Source organism: Canis aureus, chromosome 9 (assembly GCF_053574225.1).
Source record: "Canis aureus isolate CA01 chromosome 9, VMU_Caureus_v.1.0, whole genome shotgun sequence".
Classification (NCBI taxonomy): Eukaryota; Metazoa; Chordata; class Mammalia; order Carnivora; family Canidae; genus Canis; species Canis aureus.
Window position 1 is genome coordinate 3,250,916 of NC_135619.1, and position 11,403 is coordinate 3,262,318.

General features: G+C 46.9%; 1 long non-coding RNA gene across 1 annotated transcript; it reads left to right on the forward strand.

Moving 5' to 3' along the window:
• Positions 1–3,710: 3,710 nt before the first annotated feature.
• On the forward strand, positions 3,711–9,441 carry LOC144320230 (uncharacterized). The gene is made up of 3 exons (XR_013385785.1): positions 3,711–5,308; positions 6,025–6,224; positions 7,162–9,441. It is a non-coding gene; the product is annotated as an uncharacterized LOC144320230 (long non-coding RNA).
• Positions 9,442–11,403: the final 1,962 nt, after the last annotated feature.

The following is an 11,403-nucleotide window of genomic DNA, read 5'->3' on the forward strand; positions in this document are numbered from 1 at the left end:
CCCAGGAGGGCACAGATGTTCTGAGTGAAGCCCAGGTCTAATAGTTATGAATCCTTCAGTGGATCCATATTTTTTTATTCCAGAAAGTGTGTGTATGATCTGACTCTGAGCCTATGTACAGACGTACATGGGAGATCTAACAAGGGAAAGTCCTGTTACCTGACCTATTTCCACATTGTCTAAACCAAAAGTGAAAAATCCATTTAGCCATAGGCTATAGAAATACAAATAAGAAAGAAAGATTTACCAGTAGAATATCTCTGACTAGATTTATGATTGTATAAAAACACTATGCTTTCCTACTTGTTTTTCTTGTTATCTGAGAGTTGAAAGCTATCCACTTTAAAACAAATACAGCATCATAGAAACATAACTTACTACATTACCTAATAAATGACAAATGTAAACATAATACTTATAAATATATATTAATAACTTTCTTGTATTAGTCTGGGGCTTCTTTTGATTACCTTGCATAGTATATTAAGTGATTCATACAGTTGAACTCTTTTACATGTTTTAGAAGACGAGCATATCTTAAAGTAATATGCTTAACGTTTTCAAACAGAAATTTGCAAGTCTTTCATCTTTTAAAGTGCTTTCTTTTTTGAATGTATTTCTTTTTTGCTTGCTTTTTTTTTTGAATGTATTTATCATTCAGTGGCCCATAAGAAATGGTTACATTAGCACATTATAGTAGCATGTTTTAAAAATATGTTGTTATAAATTTGTTGAGTATGGATATGGTTTAACTTAAGGAATATTAACTTGGAATAAAATTGATTGTGTATTTTTATCATTCAAATATTAATGTAGTCTAAGAGCAAGATACTTTAATACGCAGAGTTACTATTGAAAGATATGTATTTAGTGTCAGCATACCTATTCAGTCCCTGTTTTTGTGGATTGTTCCCTTGAACTTCCTCTATTACAGAATCCCCCTTAGTATTTCTTGCACTGCTGGCTTCAGGGTCACATATTCTTTCGGTTTCTGCCTATCTTGGAAGCTCTTTATCTCTCCTTCTATTCTGAATGAGAGCCTTGCTGGATACAGTATTCTTGGCTGCATGTTCTTCTCATTTAGGACCCTGAATATATCCTGCAAGCCCTTTCTGGCCTGCCAGGACCCTTGGAGGGGTCTACTGTTATGCTAATACTTCTCCCCATAAAATTTAGAGATTACTTGTCTCTTGCTGCTTTAAGGAAATTCTCTTTATCTATCGAATTTACAAGTTTCACTATTAAATGTCCAGGTGTAGAGTGGTTTTTATTGATATTGGGGTTGGATCTATCTATTTCCAGGATATGAATGCCTGTTTCCCTCCCCAATTTAGGGAAGTTTTCAGCTATGGTTTGTTCAAATACATATTCGGGACATCTGTCCCTTTTGGTACCCTCGGTAACACCAGATAAATGTACATTTTTCTTTCTGAGCTGTTATTTTTTCCCTTACCCTATCCTCATGACCTTTTAGTCGTTTTCTCTTTATTCCCCAGTTACCCTCCTTCCCATCAACTGGTGCTCTATGTCACTCATTGTTATTGTACGTCGTTAACCCTCATCCTTAGGACCTCTAGTTTGGATTGCATCTCATTTAATTGTTTTTAATTTCGGCCTGATTAGATCTAAATTCTGCAGTCATGATGTCTCTTGTATCCTTCATGCTTTTTTGAGAGCCACCAGTAGCTTTATAATTGTGCATCAGAATTGGCTTTCTGACATTGAATTGTAATTCAAATTTTGTAACTCTGTAGGAGAAAGAGCTGTTTCTGATTCTTTTTTGAGGTGAATTTTTCCTTCTAGTCATTTTACTCAGTGCAAAATGGCCAAAAACAATTTGTATTGGGAAAATCAGAAAAAGAGAGAAGAGAAAGAAGAAAAAGAAAGAAGAAAAAGAATAAAAAGAAGAAAAGAAGGAAAAAAAAGAATAGAATAATAGAAAGAAAAGGGGGGGAAGAAAACCAAATTAAAAAAAAAAAAAACATGGGGAGTCTCCTCTGATTGTGTATACTGTAAATTCCTCAGCTTCTCCTGGAACTTTCTAGTCCTTCTTGGTCAATAATTTCTTTTTCCACTGTCCATCTAGCTGGTCTTCTCTGGGAGAGGCCTGCTGTGCTGATTTTCAGGTTTTAGCACTTGGGGGAGCTGCTCAGCCCCCTCCCTGGTGCAGGGCTCAGTGAAAGATGTTTAACCTCTATCCGTTGAGTCCACTGTGAGGTTCAGTGGGAGTTGTTTATCCTGTGAGGCCCCAGGAGGAACAACAACAGTAGAGGCGGCCAGATCTGGAGCCCTGGACTAAGCTCCCGCAGTAGCTATGAAGTTTGCAGTCTGCAGAAGCCTGGATGCTCTGGGGGCAGGGGCCGCTGATCTGCCCAGCTCGGGGCCACCGGGCAGCAAGAGTGTCCTTGCTGTCCTGAGCCTTCCTGGCTTCTGCCTGTCCCGGGGGGAGTGCCGCACCTTGGGCTGAGTCCCCGGCGCACTGTGCTCCCAGGCCTGAGCTGTAGGACGCTCCAGGGCGCACAGCCCCTCCATGTGGAGCCTCTGCAGGAGACCTTCTCAGCATTTCACAGGGCAGTGCAGCCACCTATACAGAGCCTCTTTCTGAGCCCTTTCCGAGCTGCGCCCAGGCCGCGCAGCTCCCTCCCAGCGGAGCCGCTGCCTGAGCCGCCTCCAAGCTAGTCCCAGACACCCAACCCCCCCAGATGCACGCTGCAGTCTTTTAGGGAGCTCAGCCGTGGTGTTCTGTTAGTGTCCCAGGGAGGCTGAGGGCATCCCCGCCCCTCCTGGGATCCTGCTCCAACTCCTGGGAAGATTGGTGAAACCCCTGCTTCTCCAGAATGGGGCTTTCCTGTCCTGGGGACACTTGCCATGGCCTTAGCCCGGGTCCTCGCGGGGCCCCTCCCACTTGGATGCCTTTTGTTTCTTTCTTTCTTCCTCTGCTCTGTCTTCCTAACGTGATAGAAGCGTGAACTCTTTTCACTGTAGCGTTCCAGCTGGTCTCTCTTTATTTTTTTTAAATTTTTATTTATTTATGATAGTTACAGAGAGAGAGAGAGAGAGAGGCAGAGACACAGGCAGAGGGAGAAGCAGGCTCCATGCACTGGGAGCCCGATGTGGGATTCGATCCCGGGTCTCCAGGATCGCGCCCTGGGCCAAAGGCAGGCGCCAAACCGCTGCGCCACCCAGGGATCCCTCTCTCTTTAAATCTCAGGCCAAATTCGTAGGTTTTCAGGAGGATTTGAAACTTAGGTGATTTGGTGGGGACAGGTGACTTGGGGACCCTACACTTCCGCCATCTTCCCCCCTCCTACTCTGTTTTCCGTTTAAAATTGTCTCCAGGCGGGGATCCCTGGGTGGCGCAGCGGTTTAGCGCCTGCCTTTGGCCCAGGGCGCGATCCTGGAGACCCGGGATCGAATCCCACGTCGGGCTCCCGGTGCATGGAGCCTGCTTCTCCCTCTGCCTGTGTCTCTGCCTCTCTCTCTCTCTCTGTGACTATCATACATAAATAAATAAAAAAAAAATTAAAAAAAAAATTGTCTCCAGGCAACGGTATCAGGAGGGTCAAGGAGAAAGCCATCTGACATTGGCCACCTGAGCTGCACGGTGATTGGCCACCTGAACCAGGCCCCTCCGAGAGCATGCGTGATTGGCTGTAGCATGGCGGTGACATCACAGAGGGGCACTCTGATGCACCTGGGTTGATATAAAAGCATGACAACCGCGCAGATGCCCATGATGGCACTTCAGCCACAGATCTCCCTGCTCTCCCTCAGGTTGTCTGCCCTGTTTTCTGCCCATGCCCATGGCAAACCCCTGGACCACCCTCCTGCCCCAGTCCTCTCGCCAAGACTTTGGGCTCCATCTGCATGTTTGCACATCCATTCATCCCCCTCTGTGGTCCTGAGAGTCCATGAAACCACAGCAGGCGACTCCTGCTCCCATTTCCCACGGAGAGGTTGGCCTGGCTGCTCACGGAAATATTCCCATGTGGACTGTGGGAGCGGGACACTGGGAATCGGTACCATGGATACTCAGGCAGAGGGGAAATGCCTCCCTGACACCCCTGGGGTCAACTCGGAGCTCAACACAGGAAAGCTGTGAGTCCCCATTCTGAGGGAACCCAGGGCACTCACTGCTTATCTAGAGCTCCCCAACCCAGCTCAGTACAGGGCACATGAATGCCCTAAACCTCCACTCCACCCCCATGTGTACAGTGTTTGCAGTGCCTCCAGGCACCCGGCAGAGAAGGGTATGAAACAAGTAAGTCCTGGGGCAAGGAGTCACCACGTCACTGGACATGGTGGGGGTCATTGGAACACGGGCCCTCAGACCACGAGCTGCCTGCCCCAGCTCAGTAGTGGACAAATGGATGCTCCAGATCCCTGGCTGACTGGGCGTCCATACACCACAAACCCTCGAACACAGCAGGACATGGAGAAATTCAGTCCCCAGAACAGCACCTACCAGGATCCCTCAGACTGGGAACCCTCTTAACCCTGGTGCCCCTGGGCATGTGAGTCACCCAGACACTGGATCCCTATCAAAATACCATGGACTTTCTTCAGAGAGTTGGAACCAATTATTTTAAGATTTGCATGGAATCAGCAAAGACCCTGAATAGCCAGGGGAATATTAAAAAGAAATCCATAGCTGGGGGCATCACAATGCCAGATTTCAGGTTGTACTACAAAGCTGTGGTCATCAAGACAGTGTGGTACCGGCCCAAAAACAGACACATAGATCAATGGAACAGAATAGAGAATCCAGAAGTGGACCCTCAAATTTACGGTCAACTAATAATATTTGATAAAGGAGGAAAAACTCTCCACTGGAAAATACAGTCTCTTCAATAAATGGTGCTGGGGAAATTGGACATCCACATGCAGAAGAATGAAACTAGACCACTCTCTTGCACCATACACAAAGAGAAACTCAAAATGGATGAAAGATCTCATTGTGAGACGAGACTCCATCAATATCCTAGAGGACAACACAGGCAACACCCTTTTTGAACTTGACCACAGTAGCGTCTTGCAAGATACATCCATGAAGGCAAGAGACGGAGAAACAAAAATGGTCTATTTGGACTTCATCAAGATAGGAAGCTTTTGCACAGCAAAAGATACAGTCAACAAAACTAAAAGACAACCTATAGAATGGGAGAAGACATTTGCAAATGACATATCAGATAAAGGGCCAGAATTACATGGGGGTTAAAAATATCCTCCTGCTCATAATGAATGTGTGAAGAGGGAAATTAAAGTATAAAAAAAATACATGGAAGGAAATGAAAATGAAAACATGAAGGTAATATTAAATATTAAAAGATGTGTTAAGTGATCCTCTGATTTTCACACATGCTCTTCTTAACCTCCTTGTTGGAGTTCGTCCAATTTCTCCCAGGTATTTGGGGTTAATCACCCCGCCAGCATAGTAACTTCCTTCCTTGCCTATTGATTCAGAGGCATGAAGAGCTCAAAGTGGCCAGGCAGCAGTTTCAATTTCCAGATCAGTGGGATTGTTTTTGTGTCTCTCTTTGTAACTGAGACCTCTAGGCCAGCAGAATATAAAGTCGTGGGAACAGAAAGTAAACATTTTGCAAGTAGATCATGAAGGGTTATAGTGACTAGTAGCACTTCCAGTTACAGGCCCTGACTTCTGCACCTGTGAATGTGCGCTATGGGAGAAACAGCATCATATATTAAAAGCAGATTTATAGCCCTCTGGAGAACCTTGTCGAAGCCTGCAAGAAATTGGCAGCCAGCTGGCACTGCAAGTGCATCTTCTTTTTTAAAAATTCTTTTTAAATGTATTTTTTATTGGTGTTCAATGTGTCAACATATAAAATAACATCCAGTGCTCTTCCCATCCTGCGCACCCCTATGTGCCCGTCTCCCTGTCACCCCCCCACCGCCCACCTCACTTTTTACCACCTCTCGTTCGATTCCCAGAGTTAGGAGTCTCTCATGTTCTGTCTCCCTTTCTGATATTTCCCACTCATTTTTTCTCCTTTGTATAAATAGAATGGGAAAATGGGAAACCAAAATAATGAGACACAAGGCTGTCAGCAAGATGGTGGAACAGTAGGAACCCGAAATCACCTGTCCCCACCGACCTAACTAGATAACTTTCAAACCATCCTGAAAACCTACGAATTCGCCCTGAGATTTAAAGGGAGAACAGCTGGAAGGCTACAGTGAGAAGAGTTTGCGCTTCTATCAAGGTAGGATGACGGAAAAATAAATAAATAAACTCCAGTGGGGGAGAACCCATACAGGCATCTGGGCTAACGCCAGGCAGGAGAGACTCCAGGACAGGAAAGCAAAGAGCAGGAGAATCAGGAACTTTACCAACCTTCGGGATAGAAAGGCGCTCACAGGGAACTCAGGCAGGATCCCACGAGGGGCAGTGGAGACCTCAGGTCTCCAGGGTCACTAACAGAGGAAGTGGGGACAGCGCGCCACACACCATTGGCCGAGCTCTGAAAAGGGCTGGATCGCATGCCCTGTGGGCTCCAGCAGTAGCTTAGGTGGCAGCTCCAGCAGCTGCATGGCGAGGAGGGGGATGCTTGGCCCTGGGAGAGCAATTCCAGTGGCGCAGGCCCCAGAGTCCTGGGCGCCGGGGGCACAGCCCAGGATCCGGCAATCCCCTTGGGACATGTGGGTGCCGGGAGGACACAGGACAGCGAGGACACTGCTATCGCCAGGCACCCCCAAACTGTGCAGGTCAGTGCTCCCCACATCCGGAGGATTTAGTCTCTGGTGGACTGGGATCTGCAGGAGTTACTGCGTGAGCTGACGCCAGTGGTTAAGAGCTGCCCGTTGCCAGTGTTGTTGCTCCCCCCTAAGTCACATTATACATGGGAGGGAGCGGGACCGCCAGGAAGCATGGGTCTCACAGGATAAACAACTCCCACTGAGCCGTGCCCCTGACAGGGAGCGGGGTAGCTCCCCGGGGCACACACCTGACAATATAAAAAGAGCCCCTCCCCCAGAAGATCACCTGGAAGGAAACAAGAAGAGCAAGTTCTTGACCAAGCAGTGCTGGAAAGCTCCAGGGGAAGTCAAGGGACTTACAGTATATATAGAATCAGAGGATACCCATACTTGTTATTTTTTTTTAATTTGGATTTTTTTTCTTTTTTTCCTTCCTTTTTCCAGTACAACTTGTTTTAGCCACTCTGCACTGAGCATCGTGACTTGAAGGGAGAACTCACCCCAAAGAAACAATCAAAAACAGTCCTGTCTCCCACAGAATTACAGAAATTGGGTTAGAATTCGATGTCAGAATGCCAATGCAGAAGCACAAGTATAAAGCTCCCGGTGACTCTGGAAAAAGCATGAAGGATTCAAGAGATTTCATGACTGCAGAATATAGATCTAATCAGGCCAAAATTAAAAATCAATTGAATGTGATGGAATCCAAACTGGAGGAGAGTTCACGCTTCTATCGAGGTAGGAAGATGGAGAACAAAGAAATAAACAAAAGGCATCCAAGGGGGAGGGGCTCCCCGAGGAACCGGCTAAGGCTGGGGCGACTGTCCCTAGGACAGGGGAGCCTGGCCTGGAGAAGCAGGAGTTTCACCATTCTTCCTGGACAGGAAAGCGCTCTGAGGTAGTTAGAGCAGGATCCCAGGAGGGCGGGGATGACCTCAGACTCCCAGGGACACTAACAGAGCACCTGTGCCCCAGGGAGAGCGCCCCACACTCAGAAGTGGCTCCGACAAAGGCTTCACGGGGAGGGGGCTGCACGGCCCCTGGAGCAGCTCAGGAGCGGCTCCAGCAGAGGCTCCGTGCAGAAGGGGCTGCACGGGGAGCACGAATCCGACAGCGCAGGCCCTGGAAGCACAGGGCGCCGCGGACCCAGCCCAGGATACTGCACTCCCCCGGGGACAGGCAGAAGCCAGGAGGGCACAGGACAGCAAGGACACTCCTGCTCCAAGCTGAGCAGATCAGTGGCCCCGCCCCCAGAGCATCCAGGCCCTTGGAGACTGAGAGCTCCGTTGTTACCGCAGGAGCTGAATCCAGGGCTCCAGAGCTGGCCGCTGCCACTGTTGTTGTCCCTCCTGGGTCCTCACAGGGTAAACAACCCCCACTGAGCCTCACAGTGGCCTCACCATATAAACAGCTTAAACATCTTTCACTGAGCCCTGCACCAGACTGGGGGCTGAGCAGCTCCACCAAGTGCTAACACCTGAAAATGAGCACAGAAGGCCCCTCCCACAGAAGACCAACTAGAGGGACAGGAGGAGAAACAAATTATTGACCAACCAGCACTTGAAAGTTCCAGGGGAAGTCAAGGGATTTACAGTATACAAAAATCAGAGGATACTCCACCCCTTTTTTTTGTTTTGTTTTGTTTGTTTTTTGATTTCTGTTTCCTCCCCCTCTCGTTTTGTTCTCTAGTTTTCTTTTCTTCTCTTTTTTTCTTTTTTTCTTTTTGTTTCCTTCTATCTCCTCTCTTTTTCTCCTTTTCCCAATACTAATAGTTTTTGGCCACTCTGCACAGCGCATAATGCCTAAAAGGAAAATCTCACCTTAAAAAGAAATAACCAGAAACCATTCTCACTCCCACAGACTTACAAAATTTGGATTACAATTCAATGTCAGAAAGCCAATTCAGAAGCACTATTATGAAGCTCTAGAAAAAATCATAAAGGACTCAAGAGACTTCATGACTGCAGAATATAGATCTAATCATGCTGAAATTAAAAATCAATTGAATGAGATGCAATCCAAACTGGAGGTCCTAATGATGAGGTTAATGAGGTAGAAGAATGAGTGAGTGACATAGAAGACAGGTTGATGGCAAGAAAGCAAGCAGAGGAAATAGAGAAAATCAAAAGACCATGAGGTTAAGGTTAAGGTTAAGGGAAATAAATGATAACCTCAGAAGGAAAAATCTATGTTTAAAGGGGGTTCTAGAGGATGCCAAAAGGAACAGAGGTCCAGAATACATATTTGAACAAAGCATAGCTGAAAACATACCTAATTTGGGGAGGGAACAGGCATTCAGACCCGGAAATAGAGAGACACCCCAAAAATCAATAGAAGCCACTCAACATCTCGACATTTAATAGGGAAACTTGCAAATTCGAAAGACAAAGAGAAGATCCCTAAAGCAGCAAGAAACCAGAAATCTCTAAATTTTATGGGGAAAAGTATTAGCATAACAGCAGACCTCTCCACAGAGACCTGGCAGGCCAGAAAGGGCTGGCAGGATATATATTTAGGGTCCTAAATAAGAAGAACATGCAGCCAAGAATACTGTATCCAGCAAAGCTCTCATTCAGAACAGAAGGAGAGATAAAGAGCTGCCAAGATAGGCAGAAACTGAAAGAATATGTGACCACGAAGCCAGCTCTGCAAGAAATACTAATGGGGATTCTGTAATAGAGGAAGTCCAGGGGAACAATCCCCCAAATCAGGGATGGAATAGGAATCATGATGACACTAAATACATATCTTTAAATTGTAGCTCTGAACGTGAATGTGCTTAACGACCTCAGAAAAGGCATCCAAGGGGAGGGGACCCGTGAGGAGCTGGGCTAAGGCCGCAGCAAGTGTCCCTAGGATAGTAGAGCCTGGCCTGGAGAAGCAGGAGTTTCACTAATTTTCCCAGACAGAAAGGTGCTCTCAGGGAGTTAGAGCAGGATCCCAGGAGGGCGGGGATGACCTCAGACTCCCAGGGACACTAACAGAGCACTTGGGCCCCAGTGAGAGAGTGCCACACCTGCCGCCAAGCTCCCTAAAGGGCTGCAGCGCCCCAAGCTGCACTCTGGAGCAGCTCAGAAGCGGCTCCGGCAAAAGCTCCGCAGGTAGGTGGCTGCGCGGCCCCTGGAGCAGCTGGGAGGCAGCTCTGGCAGAAGCTCCACACAGAAGGGGCTGCGCAGCCAGGAGCGTGAATCCGACAGTGCAGGCCCGGGAGCACAGGGCGTGGCAGACACAGCCCAGGATCCGGCGCTCCCCCGGGCACAGGAAGAAGCCAGGAGGGCCCAGAACAGCAAGGACACTCCTGCCCCAAGCTGAGCAGATCAGCGGCCCCGCCCCCAGAGCATCCAGGCCCCTGGAGACTGAGATCTCTGTAGTTACTGCAGGAGCTGATTCCAGGGCTCCAGAGCTGGCCGCCTCTACTGTTGCTGTTCCTCCTGGGGCCTCACAGGATAAACAACCCCCAATGAGCCTCACAGCTTAAACATCGTTCACTGAGCCTGGAACCAGGCCCCCAAGTGCTAACACCGAAAAATCAGCACAGCGGCCCCTCCCCCAGAAGACCAGCTAGACAGACAGGGGAGAAACAAATTATTAACCAACCAGCACTTGAAAGTTCCAGGGGAAGTTGAGGGATTTACAGTATACCGAATCAGAGGATACTCCCCCTTGGTTTTTTTGTTTTTTGTTTTTTGATTTCTGTTTGCTTCCCCCCCCCTTTTTTTTTCCTCTTTTTTCTTTTCTTCTCTTTCTTTTTTTTTTCTTTTTTTCTCTTTGTTTTTGATTTTTTCTTTTTCTTTACTTTTTCTCATCTCTCTTTTTCTCCTTTTCCCTATACAAATTTTTTTCAGCCCCTCTGCACAGAGCAAAATGCCTAGAAGGAAAACCTCACCTCAAAAGACAGAATCAGAAACAGTCCTCACTCCCACAGAGTTACAAATTTTGGATTACATTCAATGTCAGAAAGCCAATTCCGAAGCGCTATTATAAAGCTACTGGTGGCTCTAGAAAAAAGCATAAAGGACTCAAGAGACCTCATGACTGCAGAATATAGATCTAATCAGGCAGAAATTAAAAATCAATTGAATGAGATGCAATCCAAACTGGAGGTCCTAACGATGGGGTTAATGAGGTAGAAGAACAAGTGAGTGACATAGAAGACAGGTGATGGCAAGGATTGAAACAGAGGATATAGAGAAAATCAAAAGACCATGAGGAAAGGTTAAGGGAAATAAATGATAACCTCAGAAGGAAAAATCTATGTTTAAAAGGGGTTCCAGAGGGTGCTGAAAGGAACAGAGGACCAGAAAGTGTATTTGAAGAAATCATAGCTGAGAACTTCCCTAACTTGGAGAAGGAATCAGGCATGCAGATCCTGGAGATAGAGTGATCCCCCCCCCTATAATCAGTGAATACCATTCAACACCCTGATGATGAATATAGATCATTGATATTGGGGTGGGAACTCTCTATTTCCTGGATCTGAAGGCATGTTCCCTCCCCAATTTAGGGAAGTTTTCAGCTATGATTTGTTCAAATACATATTCTGGGCTTCTGTCCCTTTCGGCACCCTCGGGACCCCAGGGAAACGTAGATTTCCCTTCTGAGGCTGTCCTTTATTTCCATTAGCCTATCCTCATGATCTTTTAGTCATTTTTCTCTTTGTTTCCTCAGTTTCCCTCCTTGACATCA